Genomic DNA, 25,683 nt, shown 5'->3' with positions numbered 1-25,683 from the left:
ATAACAGTGACTACTTGAGTTATTACACCACAAATTGTAGTAGGAGCAAACTATATGTCCAATTTAAACGAGAAAAAAAACTATTTTAGCAACTTTGATAATGACATAAATAGAAGGATTACTTTTTTCTGTCTTTATATCTGCAATGAGGTAAACGAGGTATTAAACGTTTTTGTGAGAAATGAGAGTTTTTTTATTTACTTAACTTTGTAAAGTACTTTCTGGTTTAGTTAATGGAATCTTCGTTTTCTTTATCAATGATTCGTAGCATTTTTCGTTAATGTAAATCAAAGTAAAGGTTTTCCTCCGTGGAGTGTTAGTATAGTGTAGTAGATCTAACACATTATAATGATTGCCTCGCACGGCAGGTATGTGGAAAATTTTGAATTTCCATCCGCTCTAAGTATTGGGCAGCATACCTAGCCCCCTAATACCTATGAATTGGTCACACATTGAAAAAAACTCGCATTTTGTAAGTATTGCTTGGTTTTCATACTTGTTGGACTGCTTCACCTACTGCACTGAGAATTATTTCCTGGAAGCTAGCACGAGCTTTTTTGTGACCTTTCACTGCAGTTTATTGAAAGGGTGGGCACTTTTTTCCTCGACCAATTTGCACGATACCTAACTGGGCGCACCCTTACCTGACGAAGGTAAAAGCGAAAGAATGGGAGTAATTGGGAATTCTATTGGGGCGAGCGGTCATGCATCGGGGCAAAACATTTTATTCTAACGACTCGCCTTCTTTCCCTTCCCTATTCCTCCGCCGCACCTGCGTCTTGGTAAACTGGTTCCTAGAGTGGAGGAGATCGTATTCACCTCGTGGCATAGTTATCTCAGCTGCCTGCGAAGCTGGACTCGAGGGCCCGTCGACTCAGACTGCCCTATTCCTATGTGAGTTATGATGCGTCCATGCCATCTTTTGCTGGTCGCGAAAGTGCATTTTAAAAGGAATTTTATTTCTACATGAGACCTTTCTTTGCTGTCACACCTCGCGTTTTCTATGCTGGATATAAAGATGTTATTGTCAGTGATAGAAAGCGTAATAAGCACCAAGTTTATTTGCGTTTCTGCTAGAATTTTGGCATGGTATTACCACTCACAGAGCTTACAACAGTGAGATTTTACAATAATAGTCAAATATTCCTTTGAAAGTTAAAATGTCTACGATTATTCGAGATACATTGTAACAAGAAGCTTTAACTCTCTTTTTTGGATAGCATAAAATGAACGAAACACATCTCAATCACAATCAGCACAAATTTCAGATCCCTTCCATCATTTCACATTAAGTTCTTCAGTGTATTCATGATAATTGCAAAGTGCATTCAACAAAATGTTTGCGTTGCCATAGCTCAGTAACTAAGGAGTTGCGACTCCATGTTTATAGGGCTTAAAAATGCTTAACATTGTCTCCCCTACCACCTCCTGAAGTATTGTAAATTCTTCCTGAAATACCCTGTATGTACAATTTTATTACTAATACTTGATATGTTGCAATGTAATCCTAATTACTTATTTTGATTTTATCGTGCCGTTGGCTATTCAATAATGAGTTGCTTGGACAGCGGATTCGGGAACCCAGTGCAGGCCCGGGCATGAGATACACTCTCGAGGGCCGGGAACCAAGTCAGAGACGCTGTATGCCCGCGCATCACGAGGGGGAAATGACAGAGGATGGAAAAAGGAAGGAGGCGCCGCCGCGATGAGAGCCCGACGACACCTCCAAGGGAAGGATAGGGAAGGAAGGGCGGGACGGGAATACCCTCACCGTTTGTAGAAGCGGCCAGGGCCCACTATTAGCGAAACCATACTTTAATGTTTCTACAGAAAGGAAAGATTTTCCTATGGGGAAAAAATCCTACGATCCTAGATTGTGTTGCGTGGACATTGATGTACGAATATATATATTCTGAAGCCTACTTTTTCCAAGTGAATCACTCCAAAATGTACTCTATTCCGTCGGTAAATACCCCGAAATATTTTCATGGCTGCGACCTTAGCGCTCAATGGCCCCACATCAAATCAGCTGACCAAAATTAATAACACTCATATCATTTCACGTCTCCCTAATTTTATGGGTGATCCCTATTATTTTTTTCCAGCCTTTATATCAACTCACCAACCTGTCTGTTTGTCTGTTTGTCTGGTACAAATCTTGTAACTGAAATTTGACTCACTTCCTGTGAAGCAAAAACGCTGAAATTTTGCACACTTCTTCATTTCCGATGACAATACATGAAAATATAACTTTTTCTCTCCAACCCCCCTTTAACCACCCCCAGTCAACCTATAGCCCCCCAAAACATTTATATTTATTTTTGTACACACTACACGAATCTTTACAATTTTCTCATTTATTCACATATACATTTAATTTGTGAAAACTGTACAACAGCTAATTATGATCTTCATATATTTATTAACAATTGTAAGGTTTTGTAAATGTTTGAATATTGTTTTACCGTTACATAAAACGTACGGGGTGGCATTTTTAACATAGGGGGGTGGCATTTTTAACATAGGGGTAGGCATTTAAAAGCATAGGGGTGGCATTTTGAAACATAGGGGGCTTACCATTCACTGAAAATTTAATAAATATAGTGACTTTTTTTATTAATACGTCACTTTTGGTTTTTCGGGGTCACTGAGTTTTTTTGCTTTGTGTCATATATAAACGTTGCTCATCCCCTGTAATCTAAATATAAAGGCTGGTTTTAAAAAAAAATTTTTTTATAAGAGCTTATTTATTCCCTGATTTAAAATCCTTAGTCTTTATTTTTGAATGTGCAATATTTTCGTCGTTAAACAATTATTTATTTAATAATTACCTATGCAAAAGGAAATAAAAATTTGGAATATATTCACAGCTGTTAAATATTTTTATGTCACTAAAATCTCAAATTAAAAGGTTTAAATTAATGTTAACGGCTATTGTTGTGCTTAAAATGAATGTACAAATTAAATATCAGACTCGACGTAACCATGCCCGCGTTCGTCCAAATAACATCCCCTCGCAGGTAGGAAAGTCGCCCTACCACATTCGCGGCCGCTCCCGCGCTTCAAGTCTTTTGCGATTATAATTACGAGCAACCGACCGCGCCCTTCCCGTGAAATTCTACTGAATTCCACAACTCGGCCGATGTCCCCATGAATTAAGCAAAGAGCCAGGTGCATGGAGATTTAGTTGTTCCGTATGCTTAGACGCCTGTCTGCGTATGCGTAGCTTACGCATCATAGGAGAGAAATCGTCTAGTTGAGATGGAAATAATGTGTGAACGTTTGCAAAGCGGGAAGTTCCTACGTGAAGACGGCTGCCTCGTCCCCATGAGCGTTTATCGCTGGAAGGGTGTGTCTAGGGAAAGCGGAGAAGATTGAAGAAAGATCTGATGCTTTCCCGGCGAATTGACTGAATAAAATGTTATTGTCAACAAATTTTTACGGAGGGGAATGACACCTGGATAGCACTGGCTAAAACACTCGACCGGAAATCGGGGAATCTGAGTTTGAATCGGGGTGAAGGAGAATGATGTTTTTCCCTGTGGAATTTTCGCTCAATGTGTGCATTGAGGGCGACTCCGTAAAGTTACGATGGTCGTTTAATGAGTCCTTAGAATCTCCAAGAAATCGCTCTCTTAATGCCAAAAATGTTATGTAAACCAGAAAGCAGTCCTCGAGAATAGTCAGGCATTAAATTTTCAGCTATATTTATCCCATACTTTCATTGTTGTTATCGATTGTAGTGAGAAACTTTCATTTGTTTGTAAAAATGAATGAAAATGAGTTTCGTGCAACGCTCTAACTTGGTTTTTAAAGGGTTAACGATGAAGTAAATAAAACCTGAGTTCCATTAAATTCATGGTACATCTGATTTTGTGTTTGCTACTATTTTCAATAGGGTTAATTAATTTAAACTATGCCGTACATTCAAAAACATCAACATGGTTCCGGATTCCATGTGGAAGTGTCTACCCCCGAAATTATTGACTAAATCCACGAAACGGTTTTAAGTTGTTGACTAATAAAAGTGCGCGAGATAGATTAGGCCGCAGGCATATCGCAATTCACAATGCTTTCATTTTGCGCGAAAATTTGGGTGTGAAAAATCTCCACAAGATCGCTGCCGCTTTTGCTCATAGTAGAGAATAAGCGAAGACGTGTGGTCAACTGAAGGGCGCTCTTCCGTCGCAATCATGAGGGTTTTCCGCGTTGATGAAATGCGGATTAATAAGTACACTACAGAGAAAAAAGAACAGGTTAAAATGGAATTATGACGATGAATGGGCTCCAAAGCAGTCAAAGATGGTGAGGTGGATCGTTCTGGTCATGGCAACGATATTTTGGGATGCACCTATGCGGAATAAACACATCGATTTCTTGGATAAGGGAAAAACGATAACAGGAAGTTTTATGCATCGTTATTGGACCAGTTTATTGTAGAAATTAAGAAAAGTGTCCTTTTTTGAAACAGAAAATTTTCTTACTTCAACAAGACAATGCACTGTTGCACATCATTTCAGTATTAATAGCCAATATTTCGGATTTAAAGTTTCAGTTGTCACAAAATTCACTATATTCTCCAGATTTGGCCACCAGTGACTGTTTCTAATCTCAAATCTTGAAAAAAGTGGCTTGGTGTACAAAGGTTTATGTCTAAAGAGGAGATCATCACCAAAAGTAATGCCTATTTTGGGGATATCCCGAAATTCTACTTTTTGGAAGGTTTAAAATGTTTGGAAAAATGCTAGCAAAAATTTATAGAGCTGGAAGAAGACCGTACCTAATGTAAAACATAAAAAAACTAGACCCAATATAATTTGTTTTTATAGCTTTTTCTAAAGAATTATTGAACGACCCTCGTATCACCGTGGCTTTTCCCGGTGTACTTAAATAAGGGTTTCTCGGGTTTTCAGCCGGGTGAGAGTATCCATTTTTCCCAACGTTTGTAGGTCCGATACATATCTCGTCGTCAGGGAATGATGCCGAGGTCATGATAATAATTCCCTGATGAAGAGGAACGTGTACTCAGTCAAACTTCGAAACGTTTGGATGGGCATTCTCCAAGGTCTCGCCTCTATTTGTACCCGCGACTGTTCTATCAGTAGGCCAAAAACCCATAGGCCACCAAGTTCCTGAAGACATGCTTCATTTTTTTTAAGGTTGTAAGTGCCTTGAACGAGCAGTAGCATGTCTAACTTAGATTAACTCTTCTTGAACTATTGCCTATTGAGATGATCGATCATCCGTTAGCTATTTTCTGTTGTCCATGGAAATGAATAGTGCATTCGGTTCTCACCATTTGATATACATGGCACCCAACTTGAAACCTCTTAGATATACGGCAAGGGTCAGCCTTTTTTTATCCAACATTCTCTATGCTGAGCTTTAGGTACTACCGAGCTAACAAGTGTTTGGGGATAGGTATTTGGTCAGTGTGAGGTATTCATTCTATTGAATAAGTAGTTACACCGAAAAAGCTATAATCTTTTCACAACTGTAAAATTTAGAAGCTGCATGCACATTATTCTTTCAGTAATGATGATATTTTTGTTTGATTATAGATTATTCAGAAAAATAGACTCTTCAATGCTTGCCAAAGAAAATAAGTTTTCAAGTAAAATCTGAGGAATTTTATCTCTCGTCGGAAAAATTAATTTTTGAACGATTCTTAACTTACGTTCTTTGATTTCTCACCTTATTTTATGATCAACATTTATTCGCTTTTGAAATTTGATACTGGTAACCAATAAAATAATTGGGATATGAAACCAATGTGTTAATCAATTATAGCAATTTAAAAGTCTGGGAGTAATATTTCGTAACCGAGCTTGTTTGAAAAATCAACTTTTCGCTTAGACCGGCGCGGCGCGGGTATAGCATCTGGTGTAGAGACAATTGAAACGAATCGTGCCAAGGGTGAAGGCAATGGAAAGTTGCCATTCTGTTTCATTGTCTTCAATATAATCGAAAAATATATCAATGCAAATTTTCCTATTAATAGAAAATAGTTTCAATTTATCACGAAACTTCCAGGATTCGTTAGCTTAAGCATTTTGGTAAATTCGATTCTTCTGATAATATAGTTATTGACACTAACAAAACGAATGGTATCTGGGGGCATTTCGTGAAAATTTTCCATCATTAAATGATGCTAATTTCATTCAAAAAAATTTTTATGACCCGATGTCATCTTCAGATTGTATAATTTGTCGAGGCCTGGGTCATAAACAAACCTTTTATTGTGAAATACGATTAATTTTATCGTTGTCATCACTTCTTTATATAAAGTGATAGACAAAGGTATCGTAATGGTCACTTAAATTTATTTCACAGCTCCGCAACACGTATTTTGATTGACTTACAATTATCGTTAGGTACTAATCAGCTGCGGGGCCAATCGAAACGCGTGTTTTGGATATGTGAAATAAATTTAAGTGGGCATTAGGATATCTTTGTTTATGATTTTATATTGTTCCACGATATCTCTACAGAAAAAATTGACTTTTTTATATAAGCTGAAAGCCCTCTCACCAATGGGCGTGCATCTTAAGGATGGTGAATATCGGAAGTGGCCGAGCATCTAATGGTCACCAGCATGGATGATGATTACCACTGATAGCACCATCAAATAAGTCGGCGTGACTCTGATCGCACCAGAGGCTGGTTTCAACCCTTTCTCCACGGCCGATGGGAGGAGAACGATTCCAAAGGCGTCTATGTCTTGCGCGCGACACGAAAGAGGTGGTCGGGAGAAATCTCGCCGATCTGGACTTGGATCATCGAAATGTGGGTCAGCCAAGGTCGGGCGCTGCCTCCGCACGAGAGAAATAAAAAAACAACGGAGGGGCGACAGCCGCAAGGAGCAAGGATGCGGCCACCTACCCTTCCCGGCAGGCCTTGCGGCTTCCAACCCTCTCCGATTACACTCACGCACACAATACCTCACAATGAAGGTCTCCTCCACCCACATCTTTCATTACCTAAGAACAAAAACATTCATCTCTCGTGGAGTTGCCTTCGCCGTTTACGAATCCAAGGCACGACCTTCTCGTCTTTCCTTTCTTTGCTCCACGAGAAATTCACCTGTCTGACATAATTTTCAGGTCGTTGCCGCAACCGATACTTGCGTTGTGAATTGCAATGTGGCTACTCTAGAGGACGTTATAAGTCGAAAAATTAGGATGACTCTCGTTTCATAATAATGCATGTACTTCATGTACTTTAGGGGCTCTTTTACGGACAGGTGACTATAATAGTACCAAGCAAATTCCAAGTGTATTCATCATAATTGATTATCAGAGTTTCAATTCAAGTTATGAAAAACCTACAGGTTTAAATAAATCTTAAATGCTGATTAGCGGATCCCTTTCTATTCAAACTCTTACAGCTGAAGATGAATTTTTCCTATAAAATTTTCTTTGTTACCATTGAAATGTTCTTAACAGCTGAGATACGGATACATAGCTCCTTAAAATATTTATATGGCCATTCTGACAACACAGAAGCGTAGTCAGTGTCAAATCACGAGGAGTCTCTTGGCTATAATCTTCGCAATAACTTTTTCATCACACTAACGTCACCACTTCAATTCAACATGGTGTTCTTGGCTAGATAGAATTGGCTGTTATGCTGCGTGTTATCCATATATATTTAGATTCTCGTCATTGCTTGGTGCAGTTACTCATAACTACAGTTGTTAAAAACAATTCAGACTATCTTAAATTGCCTTCAAAATCGAACGGTACAAGTTACCTAGTAGCGAATTCTTTTAGCTTGGAGTTTTCTGGAGATCTATTGGCTGTCATGAGAAGGACGAATATAAGGTGGATATTGCCTTGATAATGAATCGAGGCCATTTTGAGAAAACTGCCGTGGAACCGTTGCGTAGCGCACAAAAAAATAAAACGAACTTAAGTTGTGATATTGGAATAATTTATTAATGAGTGCTCACTCATTTTTCTTAATTTTAAAAATGGCTATGAACATTTAGATTCTGTAATTTAGACTTATTAAAGACCATTGGCGTCTCATACCGCGTATCTGCAGGCTTGACGTCAGCAGGCTTCGTATCCCTGGAGTCATGCTGCGCATGTAAAACTCTGGTCAACTAGCTGATAAAAACCCTCTAAAACTCATGCCATGAATTTGCTCCTCTGGTTTATACATAAACCGTGTTACGTCAGTGGTCTAGGTTGATTCCTGAACCAATTTTATCGAATGGTAAAGCGCGCCAAGTATTTATTGAAGTACGTTGAACCCCCTCCGTGTAAACGAATCAATAAGAGTGCATCAAAAAAATAATCCTTATTAAAAATTCCATAATTAATGACACATTTGAAATAAAATGCGAAAATTGTACGGAAGAAATGGCTTGCGAAATGAGCCAGTTCATAAGTGTTCATCATTTGTTAACGAAACCACTCAAAAAATATTTTTGGACTCAATCAATATCGCGAAAGTTTAATTGCTTATCGAAATACAATTTCAACAATATGGATGCTATTGAATGACATATTTCCCTCATTAGATTGGACTAGAATCTTGATTGCCTGTAATGGGTTTGGTAGCGTGGAATTTTCAGCTATTAAACCGCGGAAATTGAATTAGATCCATTATCCGTTGAGTTATTACGGTAGGGAGAAAAGGAATTGTTTTTCCCAAGGATTTCAAAGGACTGCGTGAAAGTGGAAAAGTAAGAAGTGCGTGAGGCTGGTGATTTCGACAGTAGTCATTTAAAGGGTGTGGTGTGACGTATCCCAACGGAGCTCCATTATATCTGTGCGTAGCCGGCGGGGAAATTACCGTAGGGCGTGAGCGACTCCTTGGCCCAATTCCCTTAACTTCTTCGGCCTTTCTCTTTCATTTGTTTCCCCGCCGTTTTTATCCGAGAAACCTCTAGAAAAAAAGAGAATCGGTCTGAATTTAATATTCGATTCTAGCTCTTGATACGGGAGTCAACCGTGTGAGAACTCAATTTGGATGATTTGAAGCACTCTGAAATTTCAGGCAGTGGTGAATTAGGGGAGGAACGCCTGGAAAAATAGGAGAGATGGCAATAATAATGGGGGTAGCTTACCAATGCAAGTTTAAATTTCACCAGCTCAAAAAATGATGCTTAAAAAGAATTGGAGAAGTATTAAAAACCATTTGTATATAAGCGGACGTCTTAACTCCGAGAGACAATAGATGTGCACCAAGGCACCGCGGAAAACAACGACCTTAATCCTCCGTTGATCGGAGGGAAACTTCCCTGAATACTGCGATGTCCTCTTCCTCGAGTCTCTCTTTCGGATTTTGTGATTTTACCAAGTAAGCGACACAATCACTTCAATCGTTCAAAGAAAGACTGTATTATTATTTGAAGACCAGGATTTAAGTATATTTATCATTTTTATTTTTTGTTGTTATCGAAACTTTCTCTGTGAAAATGTGTTCGTCACGATTTGTGCTAAAACTTATCTGCTTGTGAATATTGAATATTTTATTTTGTTGTTGCCCATACATTTTTTACTTGTTAAGCCTTGCTATGATTTCTTCAAAGCTGAATATTTATTTTTTGTACCGCTGATATGGTATATTTTGTCAAAATGATATTTTTCAGATCAGAACATAATTCTTATTTCCTGCCTTTGCTCTTATAGATTTTTTCTAGGGCATTCATTCATTCATTCTATTTTTCATACCTTAGGTATATCTTGGAACATGTTTGAACATCAGCTGGTACTCTCTCTCTCTCCATAGCCATTAAAATTCTCGATCTCGAGGATTAAGATTCATCAGTGAGCACACTTTATTCGGATTCTTTGATAGTTTCGTGAAATGAATTAATAAGTGTTCCTTCTATATTTTGGCGCGTGGGTTTGAATAAACGTTGGTACAGCTGGGATTTGACTGTCGCCCAACCAATTTTGCGAAGTGACTGCTGAATGCAACATGAGCTGGCTCAAAGGGTGAACTTGACTCAAAATGTGCCTCACGAATGGGGGCCACATATAAGGAGGCCAAAACTTTTAGAGTACTTTTTGGTGGTATCGCTTGGAAAGAGCTGTTACAAAACTAAAGAATTCGCTTATAAAGCATTTGTTAGACCGACTTTAGAAAAAATGGCCTCGGCTTGGCATTCTCATCTGAAATGAAGGATGAAACAGCAAACAAAATTCAGCATTAGATTTGTAAAGTAGCGGCAAGATTTGTAATGGGAAATTTTAAATGGAAGGCAAGTGCTGCAGAGGTGTTAAAAATTTTGAGCTGAGATAATCAGAGTCAAGGAGGAGAGAATTACGCATTGAGGGTATCTACATAGAGTAAGTATATTCTTACTCTATGGTATCTATTAAGCATGCATTGTTGATCCCACGAGGAGGGATCTATCAAGCTGGTTAGGAGGACCTAGTTATTTTGGTGGGGAAGGATCGTTGTTTTAAGATAGAGCCTCCGTGGGAGCTCTCAAATACGCTAAATTTTTCCTTCCTACATCGGAGGATAGAAGCCTGGAATGGTTTACCCGCGGAAATATGGATACCTTCTCAATTAATACTTGGATTTTTATGTCGAGACTGAAAAATTGAATTGTGAGGACCTTATTTATTTTGTATTTAGCATTTTTTATTTTTTATTTTGGAATTTAGGTATTTTTGTGCTCTGTGTTACGTGGTCAACTAGTAATAATTTGTTTAATGATAATAATATGGCTGGGTTGTCTTCATCTCATCATATATTCCTCTTCATTCTTTCGTTTTACCTAGATTTCCAGTCTACCCTCTCTAATGAGGCTATGTGTTAATTGCTGCGCGTGAGAGGTAAGTGAAGAGCTTATTTTGAAATCAATTGCCTCTTGAGCCAACGATAAAGATGGTGAAAATAAACCTCTACGGCTGTAATTTATGGTGAAAAACTTCGGTGTAGCGAAACATATCCCCATTTTGAACTATGGTGAAGACAAACCCTCTGATTTGCATATTTTTATCGATATTACATGAATATTGTTAACTATGATCACTTTATTGTATCGAATGTATTTCATTTATCAATAAAAGCTCCTTAATTAAAAAAAGTTCCATTGATGGCATTGCTTAACTAGTGGCAATGATTTTTCTTTAGATTGAGAAAAACTTATATCAGAGTTAAATAAGGACTCACGTAAAAAAAGGCCTACTTTCCCTTAAAGCTGATTTTGCGGGTTGTAATAAGTTTTTTCAACTTGTGCCAATAAACTAATACCGCAACAATATCACATTGCTTTTTTTGTCCTCACGTTTTGAATCCCGTAGTTTCGACTATGACTCACTTCATGGGCCCGAGGGTTGACGGTGAATGAAGTAGAGATTTCGTGGCGAATGATACTTTCTTCGCTGCATTGTGTAGGACAGGGGAAATTTATTGAAGACACTATGAATTATTGGTCAAATTGTGCGATAGCAAATGAGTTTAGCAAGTCAGAGGTTCATCAAGCCACTTCCAATCCTAGAAATTAATATGCACGTAATGTGAGGTGGAAAAAAATAAATATTCTTCTTTCCACACTAGACCAAATTACGCTCCACCTTGCATTAAGATTATTTTGTGTATTGTGTACACTTTGAACTTTTCTGCGATAGTTCTCAAGCAGTTTCACTATAAAATTCGAGGAAATAAGCGAGATGGAGTGGAATTGATTCATAATGAAAGTTGATTTGCAATTTTCCACAAAAATATATTTAATCCGACCCGAGTTTCGATGTTACTACATCATTTTCAAGGTACAAATGGTGGTAAGTGCAGTTAATTTATACATATCCGCACGGCAGCCTACCGGCACAGAAGACGTCTTCCCCCTTCCACGCCATTCACCGATGGCCCTCGGAAACAACAGCCGAAGATAAGAAGACCGCCACGTGTATTTAAATGCTTTCGTTTCTATGTTCAAAGTTTGTTAACTCTGGAAAAAACCCTTTAATTTCCACCCTTTTTATCTCCTCCGGTTTTTCCAAGCAACACCTCTCCACTCTCCCCTACCCCCCCCCCCCCACGCTTTCCACTTCTACCCATTCCAGCCACCTCCTTGAGGATTTTCCATTCCATTTCTCCTCTCTCTCCCCTCAGTTCTCCCACTCCCGCCTCCTAAATATGTATAAATTAACTGCACTTACCACAGTTTCACTAGTTATGAATTTCTAAATGCCACTCTATTCGTAGATGCTGCAAAGCTACCATATACGCTGTTCTTTTTAATAAATACAGTGGAAAGGTACAAAATCTACCTAAAGAAATTTTCTTTTAATGATTAATTTTGAAACCAATGCGGAACACAATACTCTGGAAAGCATGCGTAGAGTCGCATGTCTTTTGAAAAATGATCTCTCTGTGCTCCTTTTAATCACTCCTGATGCACATGGTGGAATTTCAAGGGCATTTCTCCTGTTCTCCCGCGCCACCATGTGTGGTTTGAAATAGAAAGCTGATATCTCCTTTAGTGACCTTTAGCTTATTAGATATATCGCTGGACAAATCCGCAGAAAAACTAGAGCGGAAAACTCAATGCCAAATTAGGGCAAAAATATGCTAGGAGGCTTGGCACGTCCAAAAGTGAAAGAAAAATTATTATGTATTCCATGTCTAGTGGTGTGGTGGTCCACGCTTCACCATCATAGATTTTGATGAAGTATTATGAAAAAAAATGCCGCATGTCTTAATCGATGACTGGGAAAAATATTGTCATCACTTACGCAATACTTTGATGAGATTTGGCCATTTGCTTGACCTTATGGCGCGGTCTCTTACAGCGCGAGTTTACATTTTTGGCGACTTTGAGACGTTTTATCTCCGGGAGCAGTTTGTAAAGAGGAATTGAATACATCTCTTATGTACAACTTTCATCAAAATTAAAATATATCCTCTATAAGGCAATGCTGTTTAGATAAATTTGCCCAACAATTTAAAGAGCAAATATTTGACAGATATTTACTTTACATTTTTCTTGCAAAATTTCCAGTTTTTTCAGAAACACAAAAATATGGTATTTTTACTCCAATTTTTCCACAAAAAAGACCTTTTAAGAAGATTTCTTAAGACTTCTTTAATTATTGTCAACGGTCAGAGCCTTTTAGCTATTTGAAAAAGTTAATCTTAGTTTTCACATGGTAATTGAAGCGGGGCATTATCGACGAGCATTTCGTTAACGTTAGAAGTGAATTCATCTTCAATTTTTTGCTAAAATAAGGGGTTTTCTTCGAGTTAATTTTCAATATTGATGAAACCAATATTTTCCTTTAAGTGAAAAATATCATATTCACCTCCTTCGCTCATTAGTACTGTACACACTGAATTTTATATGCGATTAGTCTTACCCTTCTTGTCTGTAATGAAATGAACTCCGTAATCGGAGTCTTCAGAAAATATTTGATTATGAAATGCACTTCCAATTAGAGAGAACTTTTTTTAACTCGGGCCCACCCAAAATCTATTGTTTAGCTAGCATTCGAGAAGATTTTTTGTGTTCATTTAATTAATATGATTGACCTATTTACAAGAGAATAAATTGTTAAAGGCTCTTGCTAAGCCTGACTCATTTCACAATTACTTTCCGAGTGAAAATGAGAGTCGATATTTTCACATTTGGAGATGATTTGGATGAATGGATGACTTGCGTGAGTGGGAATTGAACTTTGCGGCTTTCCTCGCGAAGAATGAATCGGATTAGCCGCGGCACTTCTCGAGTGGAGAGGAAATTTCAAAAGCGATATGTTCGCCAGCGTCGCCGTCATAGCTTAGTCCAGGAATGGGAAACATTTCAAAGCTTTCTCCGGCATATCAAAATGTTTGCCGCATTTTATGACACAGGTGCGTCTGAGAATTTCGTAAGATGAGCAAAAGGAAGGGTTACCGTGGGTATAACTCTGTGGTAAATTCTTTTATGAAATTCTACTTTTCCTTTCAATGAATAAGAAGAAACCGGGAGTGAAGAGAGCTTCAAATGCCAAAAAGGGTGCTCGGAACTTAAAAGCGAATCGGCCGAGAGTATGAATCGACCTACAAGGCCGTTAATCGGATCCCAAATGGCCGGAATGGTCACGGTGAAACAGAGGCAGTTGTTGACAGGGGTGATTTTCCTCTCCTTAAATCACGGCATAATTGCCGTCCCAGATCTAAAGTATGCACAAAGTAAAAGGTGCAGCATTTTGAGTGCTATTCCTGGACTCTTTGAGCAGTATAAATGTTGTGAATTGCTAAAATAAATTCAACTCAGGTTTGGCTGCTCTTTATATAAGCCATGATAATACCAGTTTTCACCCGGAAAGCATTGCGAAATGAGTCAGGTTTAGCAAGAACATTTAACAATGTATTCCCTTGTAGTTAGGTAAGTATTAAAAATTGAACGAATGCAAAAAACCCTCTCGAAAAAAATATTTTTGAGTAGGAACTAGCAAACCTCTTCAATTGAAAGTGCATTTCAAACTCGAATATTTTCCAAGAGCTCTAGAGCTCTATTTCATTTAATCACAGACAAGATAGGTACGATTGATTACATATTTAATTCAAAGCTTGTACGGTACTTATGAATGAAAGCGGATGAGGTGGATAGGACATTTTTAACTCATAGTAAACATGTTAGTATCGAGTTCGTTTGTATGAAAAGGGATAAACAACTCTGCTAAACGTATAGTATCTATCTCCTCAACGCTCTTCGTGCATTTTGCTTGCAATGGCCGCCTCTTTTACGAATGAAAAAGCACGGATGTAAGAAAACGAGTTTATGAATGAACTTCCCATTAAAATAATGGAACGTGAGTTGTATATTGTTTCATGCTTTACTTTTGAAGCCTATGATTGAATCCTGTGCTGGAATCATTTTTTTTTTTCAAAGATCGGTATCCGATTTCATTGCATCATAGAATTGTCAAGCCCATTAATGTGTCTAGAAAAAAAGGCAGTTAAAATTATTTGTTACAGCGTTGCCTGAAATTTATCTATACTTTGTAAGAGACTACTGCTTTATCATGGAGGAAATTTCAAAGCATTCGACTGTATTTTCAGTTTCATGTGAGTTTGCATGGAATGTATATTAATGCTTCATTAATGCTTATTGCCAGAAATAATTTACGTTTTTATTCTATTTCCATCTATACTTTATTACTCAATAACTGGGGTTAAAATTTTTCACTTCGTAATAATCAAACCAGTGTAGAAAGCAGGACAATATATTCATTCGTAAGGGAGAATTCCGTCATGACCCGCTTCTAACCGAAGTAATCGGATCTTCTAACAATACTTACATAGAAACTTGTATACTTTGTAAGAAGTTTCGGCAGTTATTACGCTAACGAGGCAATATTAAGTGCAAGGTTATTTAGATGACCGTGTATCTACTCGATAAAGATGATCTTTTTGCGGAAATTGGGAAATTATAATGAAAAAATATGACCACAGAAATCCACTAAAATTGCAGTTCAGTATAGATTGAGATAATATTCAGTACTTTTTCAACCGTGGGACATGATTTTGATATCTACGCCGACAACACGACGCTATAAAATTTCTGGTATCGGGGTGCCGTGAAAGGCCGTAGCATAACCGACGCGGAGCCTACATATCCGACGATGACGTTAAGTTAAGGAGTAAGTTGTTCACTACCGATTTTCCCCTAAGTTTTATTTCAATAAATTATGTCGTCTTGTTTCTACTACTAAAACTCTACCCCTAAGCCCAACTAGGATTTATAGAACAATTATGTAAGTTTGTCATTGATAACTATGGCACGAACAAATCGTGATATTCAAATCTTAATCAGGATATTCTTAGCATTTTATTTTTTGAGTGGATGTCATCTGAAATCTGGTATTAGTAATATTCACACTGGTAATTTTTCAGCACTCATCTATTGCAGTGAGTGATTACAAATAGATAGAGCGATCACTCATATTTGCGTTATTCGTGAGAATTTAGGGTAGTCTGATGTGGTTTAGTTCCAGAAAGTATTTCTGTGTTCGAATCGGAAGCTTAGGATCGCATGTTAATGTCTCAATTCGTTCGGTCATCTTGAACGTCATTTGTGGCACCTTCAGGGCATGGGCATGCTTTTGGATCAGGCGATTGTTGGAGAAAGAGAAATGCGGAAATGTGGTTCGGCAATCGGCCTTGAATTACCGTGCAGCTTCCATTGCTCGGGCCAGAACCTTTCGAACTATCGATTATGTGCTCAACTTTTTATAAATCGGCGAAAACTGTTTTTCCTAAGATTTGGTATTCACCGACTTCCCTGACTAAAAATTTCTGTGACTCTAAGAATCTCCTTTCTTTAAACTCCAAATTACTGAATGTAAAGGGTACATATAAGTACTGGGACTAGGGCACTGTTGCAAGATAATTGACGATTGTTGCTTAAGTAGTGTGACAGCCAGCATTCCTGACCGGCAACCGGTGTATCCGGGCTCAAAGGTTTTGAAATAAGTCAAATTATTTTTCATGGTAAATTTCATCCTTGAAAAAATTCCTCACTCTCTTACACACTTCCAATCATCAACGTTGGACTGTGTCGGGTATTGAGCAAGCAACTGGACGACAATATTTTTAAAAATTCCTTTCTTACAACGCAATGACGAAGCAATTTGGGCATTATTACGGGCGATGATGATGGCAGTTTCATAGTGATTATTGGACCACGACCTTGATTAGTAATAATTGCATTTAGAATGATTATGTTAATTTAATTTTCCTTTACGATTGGTAGCCATTTCCATAAAACTAGTTCTAAGTTCATACCTGAGTAAACACTTAGACAATCAATGATTGCAAAAAAATTAAATTAGAATATTCTCAAGAAATTATATTCCAGAACACAAGGTAAACTGATATATGTGAACCTCGAAAACTCCGTTACTGGTTTGCTATTAACTTAGCTGGGCAATAAAGAATTATACTTCTTCCTAAAAACTGTGCTATTACAGAATTTCCCAAGTTTTTTTCGAAATATGTTTATTCACGAGCAAAACAGATACATAGAATTTGAAATAACAACAACAATAACAAAAGCTCGTGAAGCTGCTATAGGCTTGCGCCTCTTATTTTTCTACGTATTTTAATATATTCATGACTACAAATCCTCTCATTTTTTTTAATGACTTTTGATTCTATACAATCCAAGTTTTGTAAAACTAGGTGCCTTTCTGACTATTGCTAGAAATAAATATTAACCCTCCTTAAATCAGAGCTGTTTCTGGGAGGAATTAAATTTCAAGACTTCTCATTATTAAAAATGTGAAAATTTTCTACTCAATCATAATTATTGTGGCAGATACATCTTTTACCATTAAAGTTTACAGCACAAAAGAATACGTTGTTTAAATCTTTCCTGAATAAAGCTGAATACGTATACATTTTTGATATTACTTAGAAGCTACATTGGATTATAATGAGTCAATCAACGGCGTTCAACCTGTCATGCAGATCAATCAGGCATGCCTCTGCATTCATCTTCAATGCGTGAGTACGGAATTACATCGATATCTTTACACTTCTAATGAATGGCTTGAAAAATTGACTTTTTATAATTTTCTTTAATTTTTCAGAGGAAAAGATCCCCGCGATGGCGAATGTTTGATTTCACCTCTCACTTTCATGTCCCTGTTCACATTTGAAGTTTCGCAATTTATATAATTACTCCGAAAATGCTTCGTCCAGGTCGAAAACAATTTATCCCTTAAGCCATGATTTTCGCTAATGAGCCTCAAACATACTTTGGTCGACCGATGACCTTCTCTTCTTCCCCCTTGGAATCGCTGGAGCTCCCTCCATTGCTCCATTCCCACCACTAACTTTCCTTCTCGTGTCACCACTCCTCGCGTTTCCTTTCGCAATGTTTACTTTATCGGAGGAGAAGTATTGCGCCTTATAAGATGAATGGAGCGGTCTTTTTTTGCAGATTCGAGAGCAACTTTGCAAGCGTGGTTTATATTGTGACTCGCAGTATAAAAAGAAAACATTTAAAATTCAACATCTAGTTTGATAAACTTTCGGTGCAGTTTCAACATGTGGTAGTAGGAAGGTTCTTGCAGATTACTGTACATGTAGTTCAAACACATGCAAAATAATCTTCTCTTAATTAAAATGCGTTGAATATGAATGTAAAGATTCCCAAGAAAATCGATAAAATTGACCGACTTCAAGTATCGAATTCTATGTTTAAATCACATGTTTTCTTTACAGATCAGTTATAAGAAAATCTGGTGTATCATACCTACGACCAAGGTATTCAATAAAATTTTCTTAAGCCTTCCTTTCTTGTGAGATTGGTAAGTTCCACGTATTGAATTGGGTCTTCATCTACCCTCGTAATGAAGTTGTGATTTAATCAACGAATGTTGTCATTTGTTCTGGGTTCTAACTTTTGTTTGGATCGGAAAATGTTTTGGCTTTGCCTAATATTTTCATGATACTTTGCTATGGAGACGAAGTTTCAGCTCTAAAATCGGCCATCTCTTGGGCATTTTCGAGCCTTAGGTTCATTGATTACTGATTTATTAATTACAAAATAATCTCCCATGCCCCTTACCTATCTAAGATAGCGTATGCATGCAGACATGTTAGAGTCCGTTGAATACCTGTGATGTTATTGAACCACTGTAAAAGTTATAAAAATACTTCTACTTCTATTGGTAGCAAGTATGGTCCATGGTGAGAGGTTTTTGCCTAAAAATGTATCATTGATGATTTATGTAAGCAAGTATTCCATGATGATACCGGCATTTGAGTCCCAGGTTCAGGCTAAACAAGATTAATGATGGATCACAACTCATTCCATTCACCGTTGATCATAACACCTCTCTCTCAAGGAATGTGGGTCATTTATTCCTCAACATCTCTCCGGCAGCCTTCCCACACGCGCCAATACGAATGTTTAGAATGAATTTAGAAGTTTTTATCGTGGAATCTTATTGCCGTATTTAATGGAGGAACTTTAGTAACCAATAATTTAGACTTTAACCCTCTTTAAAGTGAAAGGCCCTTCCCCAGAGTTATTTTCCCGATGTAGACAACTATTAACCCTAATTACTTCCACTATTCCCACATTCTGTTTTTATGCTAGTAACCTGGCTCTCCCAGTGCATATGAATTCGAGCCATTATTTAAGCTCGTCGTTGGTCAGTTATTATTTTTTAAATGTAATAGGTTAAATTTGTGTCGTAAACTAGATAGGTAAATAAGGCCAGGAACTTAGGTCTTAGAAACTTAGGGGTCGGTAACTTGAGGCCCAAATGTGACCCTCACGGCAACGTTTTCACGTGGCCTGCCAAACCATTAGATATTAATAATTCCGGCACCTGGTAGATAGCAGGTATGGTCCATGGTGAGAGGTTTTTGCTTAAAAATGTATCATTGATGATTTATGTAAGCAAGTATTCCATGATGATACCGGCATTTGAGTCCCAGGATGTCATGCTAACTTGAACATAACCCATACGCATGTAAATATTGTCGGCCCTTGGTCTAAACGAAGGGCATTGCGACCGAGAAAGTTAAATGTCTCCAGAATGGCTGGAAGATAGTCGTTAGCGCACCCGCTCCAAACTGAATACCCCAAATGTACCCTCTCCTGGAGAATTCCGTCCCGAAACATTTTTCTGGCAACGGCCTTGATCTAAACTGAAGTTGCGCTCGATAAGATGGGACTGCTTCCTCTAAAAACTATCGCGAAGTTAAACAAATGGTTGATGATTGGAGCGACCGTCGCCGATGAAAATAATCACCGTGCCAGATCACATTTTGACTTCGAATCACATGATAAAGAAATCAACACTTAATTTACAATAAAATGTGAAAAGGTATTTGAAGAATGAGCGGCACAATTATCAGGAAACTCTTTTGGTGGAGACGGTAATTGACTGATTTCTTTAAAAATTTACTATCCTCGGTCACGACCATAACATCTATAGGGTCACCGCTGCCTCTGGAGTTGCAACTTCAAAGCCCACCTTTAGCAAATGATGTGAGCTTTTTCCAGAAAAAAATTAATATAATTTCCATCTAAAACCTCCGAAAAGCATTCGCTTTAATTTTAAAATCGCGAAAATATTGACCAATTAAATAGATTATTAATCCAGAAAATTACAAGGAATATTTTTATGTGGTCTACCTTTGTTCGCAGCTTCCTTAGCACATCCTTAAGAGCACACTTAATCTTAGGCATGAATAAAGAAATAGATATGGAGTCCGAAAATTTTGTGGGTGGCGTTCTATTAATTTTAATTGACCTCTAATGCGCAGAGGGGCGCTGTAGTCCTTCTGGACCTCCATATGAATAAGTCCTTGGAGAAATAGGTGGTCAACAATAGCGAAGGAATTGGTGAAAAAAAAACAAACTTATTTCTTTCGTGCATATTTGAGAAATTGTTGGAATGCATATAGTCTATCGTCCAGAGGCCTAAACGGTATGTGAGATGACATTCGCATAACCGCCCTAACCTCCCTGATTTCTCTGAAAATACTGCAGTTTTCCCAAATGCTCTACTGTCACACATACAGATTATGCTCTTCAGTACTTCAGTAGATGAAATCAATTAACTCTAGTCAATAGTATAATGCTTATTGAACTGGTCATAACTTCCGTTCTTTGTGACCTATGCTTGAACATGGCTTTTGCTTCTGCTGTATTCTTTTTTGTCATCATGTTCCAATCATGGCTGTTTCCTGTGATGAAATGTAAAAACTTTCACAGTATGCAATATCAATCGTATTTATTCAGGAATACCAGGGAAGTGTATTGATTGCCGTCTCTGGGACGTTATGTTGCCAGGTTTGGCGAAGTTGTCAGGTTTGGTAAACTTATGCTTAAACAGAAAAACAATAGTGGTTTGGTTTAAGAGGAATATTTTAAATCTTTCTAGTTTGAAATGAATTCCTTTTTGTAGTACCTTATTCATATTGAATCACAAAAGTAGTTGGAACTATCATTTTCTTAAAATTTTCAAGATCCAAAGTGTACCCCGTCCCGGCGCCCATGTTTATATATATATAGCCTCATCAAATAAAATGAACCAAATTACACATGTACGCCGACGATTCTGCTATCGCGGCTACATCACTGAAGGGAGACACTAACATTAGCAAATGAAATACACACTTAAAACTCTTACACAAATGGACACTCACATGGAAAATTCACATAAATGCAACAAAAAGCACACACGTTCACTTTTCATACCGAAAAAAAACCCAATTCACGCACACAGCCACATTTCAACAAACAAGCGATACCAAGAGCAGCCACGCAAAAATTCCGTGGGGTGATTCTCGGCAGTAAGCTAACTTTTATTCCTCATCTGAAATATTGCACCAATAAAGCAATAGCTGTTCGTCAAGCCATCTCCGGTCTCTCCACCCCTACCTCTCCACTTTCCCACAGCTCTGGAATACGTTTATACGAGAGCATCATCCGACCGGTAGTACTGTACGCATGCGAAATTTTTGCCGAAAATTAGAAATCTTTCAGAACAAGTAAATTCGCCATCTTCTTCAAACTAGCCGCCTTGTTAAAATTTCAGACATCCTAACTTAGCACAAACTCCCTACCATGAACGATTTTATTTCCCATTTAGTCAATAATTTTAAGTCCATGCTGAAGGGCACCAATAATACATTACTTGCAGACATCTGGAATTTTGATCCTCATATTCCAACGACACATACACTGCCTCATCAAGGAACTCTTCTACGAGTCTTTACTATGTCTTGACCTCCTTCTAATCGTAGGTTTCAATATTCACAAATTTAATTTCAAAGGTTTATATTTGTTTGATTAAAAGATTTAATTGAAAAAGAATGAAAATATCTTTGCTAATGCTATGTAGCAAAGATAAAAAATATTTAAAAAATACTTAAAAAAAGACCAAAAAGAATTGGCAAATAATTAATATAAAAAATAAATAGTATGCACTAATAAAAACCAAAAAAATAATAATAACAACAATAAATAGTTATAATTTATTAACATTGATTGTTACCAATATGATGGCCATCAGAAAGCCGCTTCCCCTGTTGTAAATATTAGTTATAAGTTTCTATTTCACACAGACAACACAATACACCCACAACAGTGCACGTGCGCCATTTTTTAATTAACGATTGTTAACTGGCTGGTTGGGGTGAGTCAGGGCTCAACGGTACAGTAAAAAAGGCCGTGGATATATGAAATGCTTGCTTTAGTGGGTGTTGGGATTTTGTCACTTCGTAGTATCGTAGCGCTAAAAGATTGAATAGTTTCAAAGCACAGGCAATAGCTTTGACTATTTCATGAGACAATTTTTAGCCTTCCATTCTGAATATAGAATAAATCTTGCACTGAAATTCCGCAATAATTTATTCAAGGACTCGGGCAACACTGCAATGCGGCATCATCAACATCTATCAACATTATAATCCATGCAACATGGAATTTTAGCATTAATTTTTTCTCATCTACTTGATGGATAATTTAAAGTATTCTACGCCTTTGGTCACTACAGTTGGCAGGCCGCTGAACCGGGGATATTTCTGCGTTCAAAATTCTTTTTGATCCCGCGTTGCACACATACCCTAGGATTCCGTTTAGGGAGTTGGGGTGACTGAATCAGTTACCTTATTATTAATATTATTGAAGTGTATATGCATATAAATGGCATTATGGCATGCATGCAAATCAAGCGATTCGATATGACATATTCAACAGTCCATAAATGATTTAAATATTCAGGGTTATCTATGACTTAATAAAATCGAGATTTTGTCCGAAGGCCTCGCGTTCATATCGTAAGAGAGACCAATTAGGCTCCCATTAACATAGATAGATATAGCGATTTTTTCGCAATAATTCACAAAATTGGATCTCCATCTACTTACATTAAGAATAATATTTAACCCGTTTATATTCTATGAATGTTAATTGAATGTCACTGGATAGGTATTTCTACAACTGGTATCTCATGTGGTTGATGACGATATTCTGAATATTTTGAGACGATCTAAAGTCTGCCTTATTTTCATTATCATGAAAACATACTACATACCTCTGTTAGCAAGCGAGACGGTCGAGATGAATACATAACATACGCAACTGTGGCGAATTAAAATTCATCTAAGAGAGTAATTTCAGGACTAATAGGTGTAATTTACTATTAGCGATTAGTTTTTGATACATCTGAATATGTATTTCCATAATGCTAATAACGTCAGTATAAACTAAGTGCAGAATATATCTTGATAAACATCGGACTGCAAGTTGAAGGATGTCGACTGATCCATATAAGAGGAGCCTATATTGGTTGAGAATAGGCCTGTGATTATTAACAGCTTATTTCAATAATGTATTAATAACGTGATAATATCCACTAAAAATCTAAAGAGACAGTTTTATGCAAAACTACTGTTGTAAAATTTATGCAGGTTTCGTAATATTTAATATCGAGTGCATGAACATTGCTTTCAGGATCCTTGCTACTAACTGGTAACGTTCTCAGAAATATACTCTTCGAATTTTTACCCACAAGCACATATGCAGTGTTTCTAAGCCACTGTGGTAAATACTGTTTGCAATTAGCAGTGATAATTTTGTAAGGCAATCATCTAGCAAAGGGCTTTCAATTATCCGTGTAGATATTCAAATTCTCTTTCTCAGTAGCATCAGTGATCTCGAAGAGAATTTAGAAATATTTTAATTCGATTGAAATTGTGCTTGTTGTTACTTCCTACTGATTTACGTAGATTATGGAAAATAAATCGCTATTTACATTCTACAAACGATTAATAGACTTTGCTCGTATATTTTCTACAATTAACATAGTATGTTTACGTCCTTATCGTAAGTTATTGAAGGTGTTTGTATTAAAAACAAGCATCAAGGTAAAATGTTTTAATTTTTTATTAAAAATTTTACCAATTTACTGAGGTGTGTTCGTAATTATTAATTCAATTTCTATGTTACGTTTGAAAGTCTATCGTTTCCAATTCAAATTCTATCTGAAAGTCTGCGAAAATTTTTAGAAAATATTTTGATGATAGACGTTTACAGACTAATCGCTTATTTTTGGCATTAATGTGTAATTGAATTTTGACTGATGTACTTTTCCATTCACAGCTCCTTGAGGGCTTCCTTCTTTTGTACTTTGTTTCATGTTGCCTTCTCAATAAGTATCACTCACATCTTGCTTAGGAGTGAAACTTATGGCTCACCGGCTCCCTCAAGCTGTTTTCATCAATATCACAGGTACAGTGAAAGGCCGTTGTGTACGTTAAGGAGGTTCATTTCTTTCCGGAGCGCATGGAGGGGTATGCTATTTTCTCAGAGAAGCAAAAGATTTATAAAATTTAAAGAGACAGACTGCATCTGTAAAAAGCATTAATATGACCCAATTAAATAGCTATTGTACCACAGATCCAGTTAATGATCACCATATCCTCGACTTCCTCAGGAATTTGGGAATTCGGAGGGGGCGTTGCCCCTCCCCTTCCACCCACCACCTCCATACGCCCGATGCGGTAGAATGAAGATCATCTCTTCCTCCCTCACGAGCCATGCATTTTGCAGTGAGTTTGCTAATGATATTTCAATGAAAAAACTTCCTGCAAGATATCGAGAAGGTTGTGCAGGAAAAACTTCAGTCCGATTTTTTAAAATTACTCATTCATAAGGTAAGTTATAAGTGTGAGAATAATGTTAACGAAATCTTTTACTCGAAGCATGTGATGTTTGTTAATTTTCCGACGTAAAATAGAAATGTAGTTTCCTGTTCCACTCAGATCGACTCACTCGAGCAAAGATTTACCTTTTCCCTCACACCTTTGATAATAATTTACCACACTCGCCCTTAAATCAAACAAATAAAAGGCGAAAGTCACTGTAAAATATGAAGAGGAACTCTCTCCTGAACCCACTCACCTTCGATCTGCAGCTCCTTCCGCGTCGCTCCGGCTGTAATCAACTCATGTGGAGACAACTTTCCGCTCCTCCGGCCCTTTCTTCCCAGTGCTAGAACACCACTCCCGGGTTCACTTGATCACCGCCGGTTCTTTGGAACACGGAACTTAGCCCCTCTTCGATCACTCAACAACTCTCCAACCGGAGAGATCCGAGCGTTGAAGTCTCCCGTCACTGTGTGCGGTGGAGTTCCTCCGGTTGTCGGTACCCGAGCGTTGAAGTCACCGGTGTCCTCACCGAAATCCCCCGCGCACAGTCGCCGCCTCTGCCCGGGAGCGAAGAGTCGACTCGCGGGTGAACTGCCACCACTCACTTTCCCCTTGGACGTGGTGCTCTCTGGCCTGTGGAAGGCCCGTTAGTGTCTGCACGGAGCGCTCCGCTATGCCGGCGGTCGGGCGGGGGCCGAGGGGAAAGTGGTGTGCGTGCAAACGAACGGAGGGGAAAGTGAAAGGGGGCGTGAGTGAGAGTGGAACTCTTTCTCATTCTCTCGCGGCCGTGTCTGACCCTCTGACCGTGTGTTTCGAGAGCGATATGCGACCGCATCCCAGAAGCCAAACCATAGAGCCATCCATTTCGGGAGGCTGTCACGAGGGAGACTAGGAAGTGTAGTCCGTCCGTGGGTGTCCCAGGTGGAGAGCGGATGAGTTCAATGGCATTGTACTAACTCGAAAGTTTGTTGGTGGGTGGAGTTGGAAGTTTCTTCATTAATAAGTCCGTAAATTCAATCGTGATATTTAAACGAAAGAGTTTTAAAATGTTTA

General features: G+C 37.9%; 1 protein-coding gene across 1 annotated transcript in view; it reads right to left on the bottom strand.

Moving 5' to 3' along the window:
* The window catches only part of LOC124162257, a 72,728-nt gene extending 47,465 nt beyond the window's left edge, over positions 1-25,263 (bottom strand). The window contains exon 1 of the mRNA XM_046538726.1: positions 24,884-25,263. The gene's annotated coding sequence lies outside the window, so the exon portion shown is untranslated. The remainder of the gene's footprint in view (positions 1-24,883) is intronic.
* Positions 25,264-25,683: the final 420 nt, after the last annotated feature.

The sequence above is a fragment of the Ischnura elegans genome, chromosome 7 (assembly GCF_921293095.1).
Source record: "Ischnura elegans chromosome 7, ioIscEleg1.1, whole genome shotgun sequence".
NCBI classification, from domain to species: Eukaryota; Metazoa; Arthropoda; class Insecta; order Odonata; family Coenagrionidae; genus Ischnura; species Ischnura elegans.
Note: the sequence above shows the minus strand (reverse complement) of the source record. Positions and strands in the feature narration are given on the sequence as shown.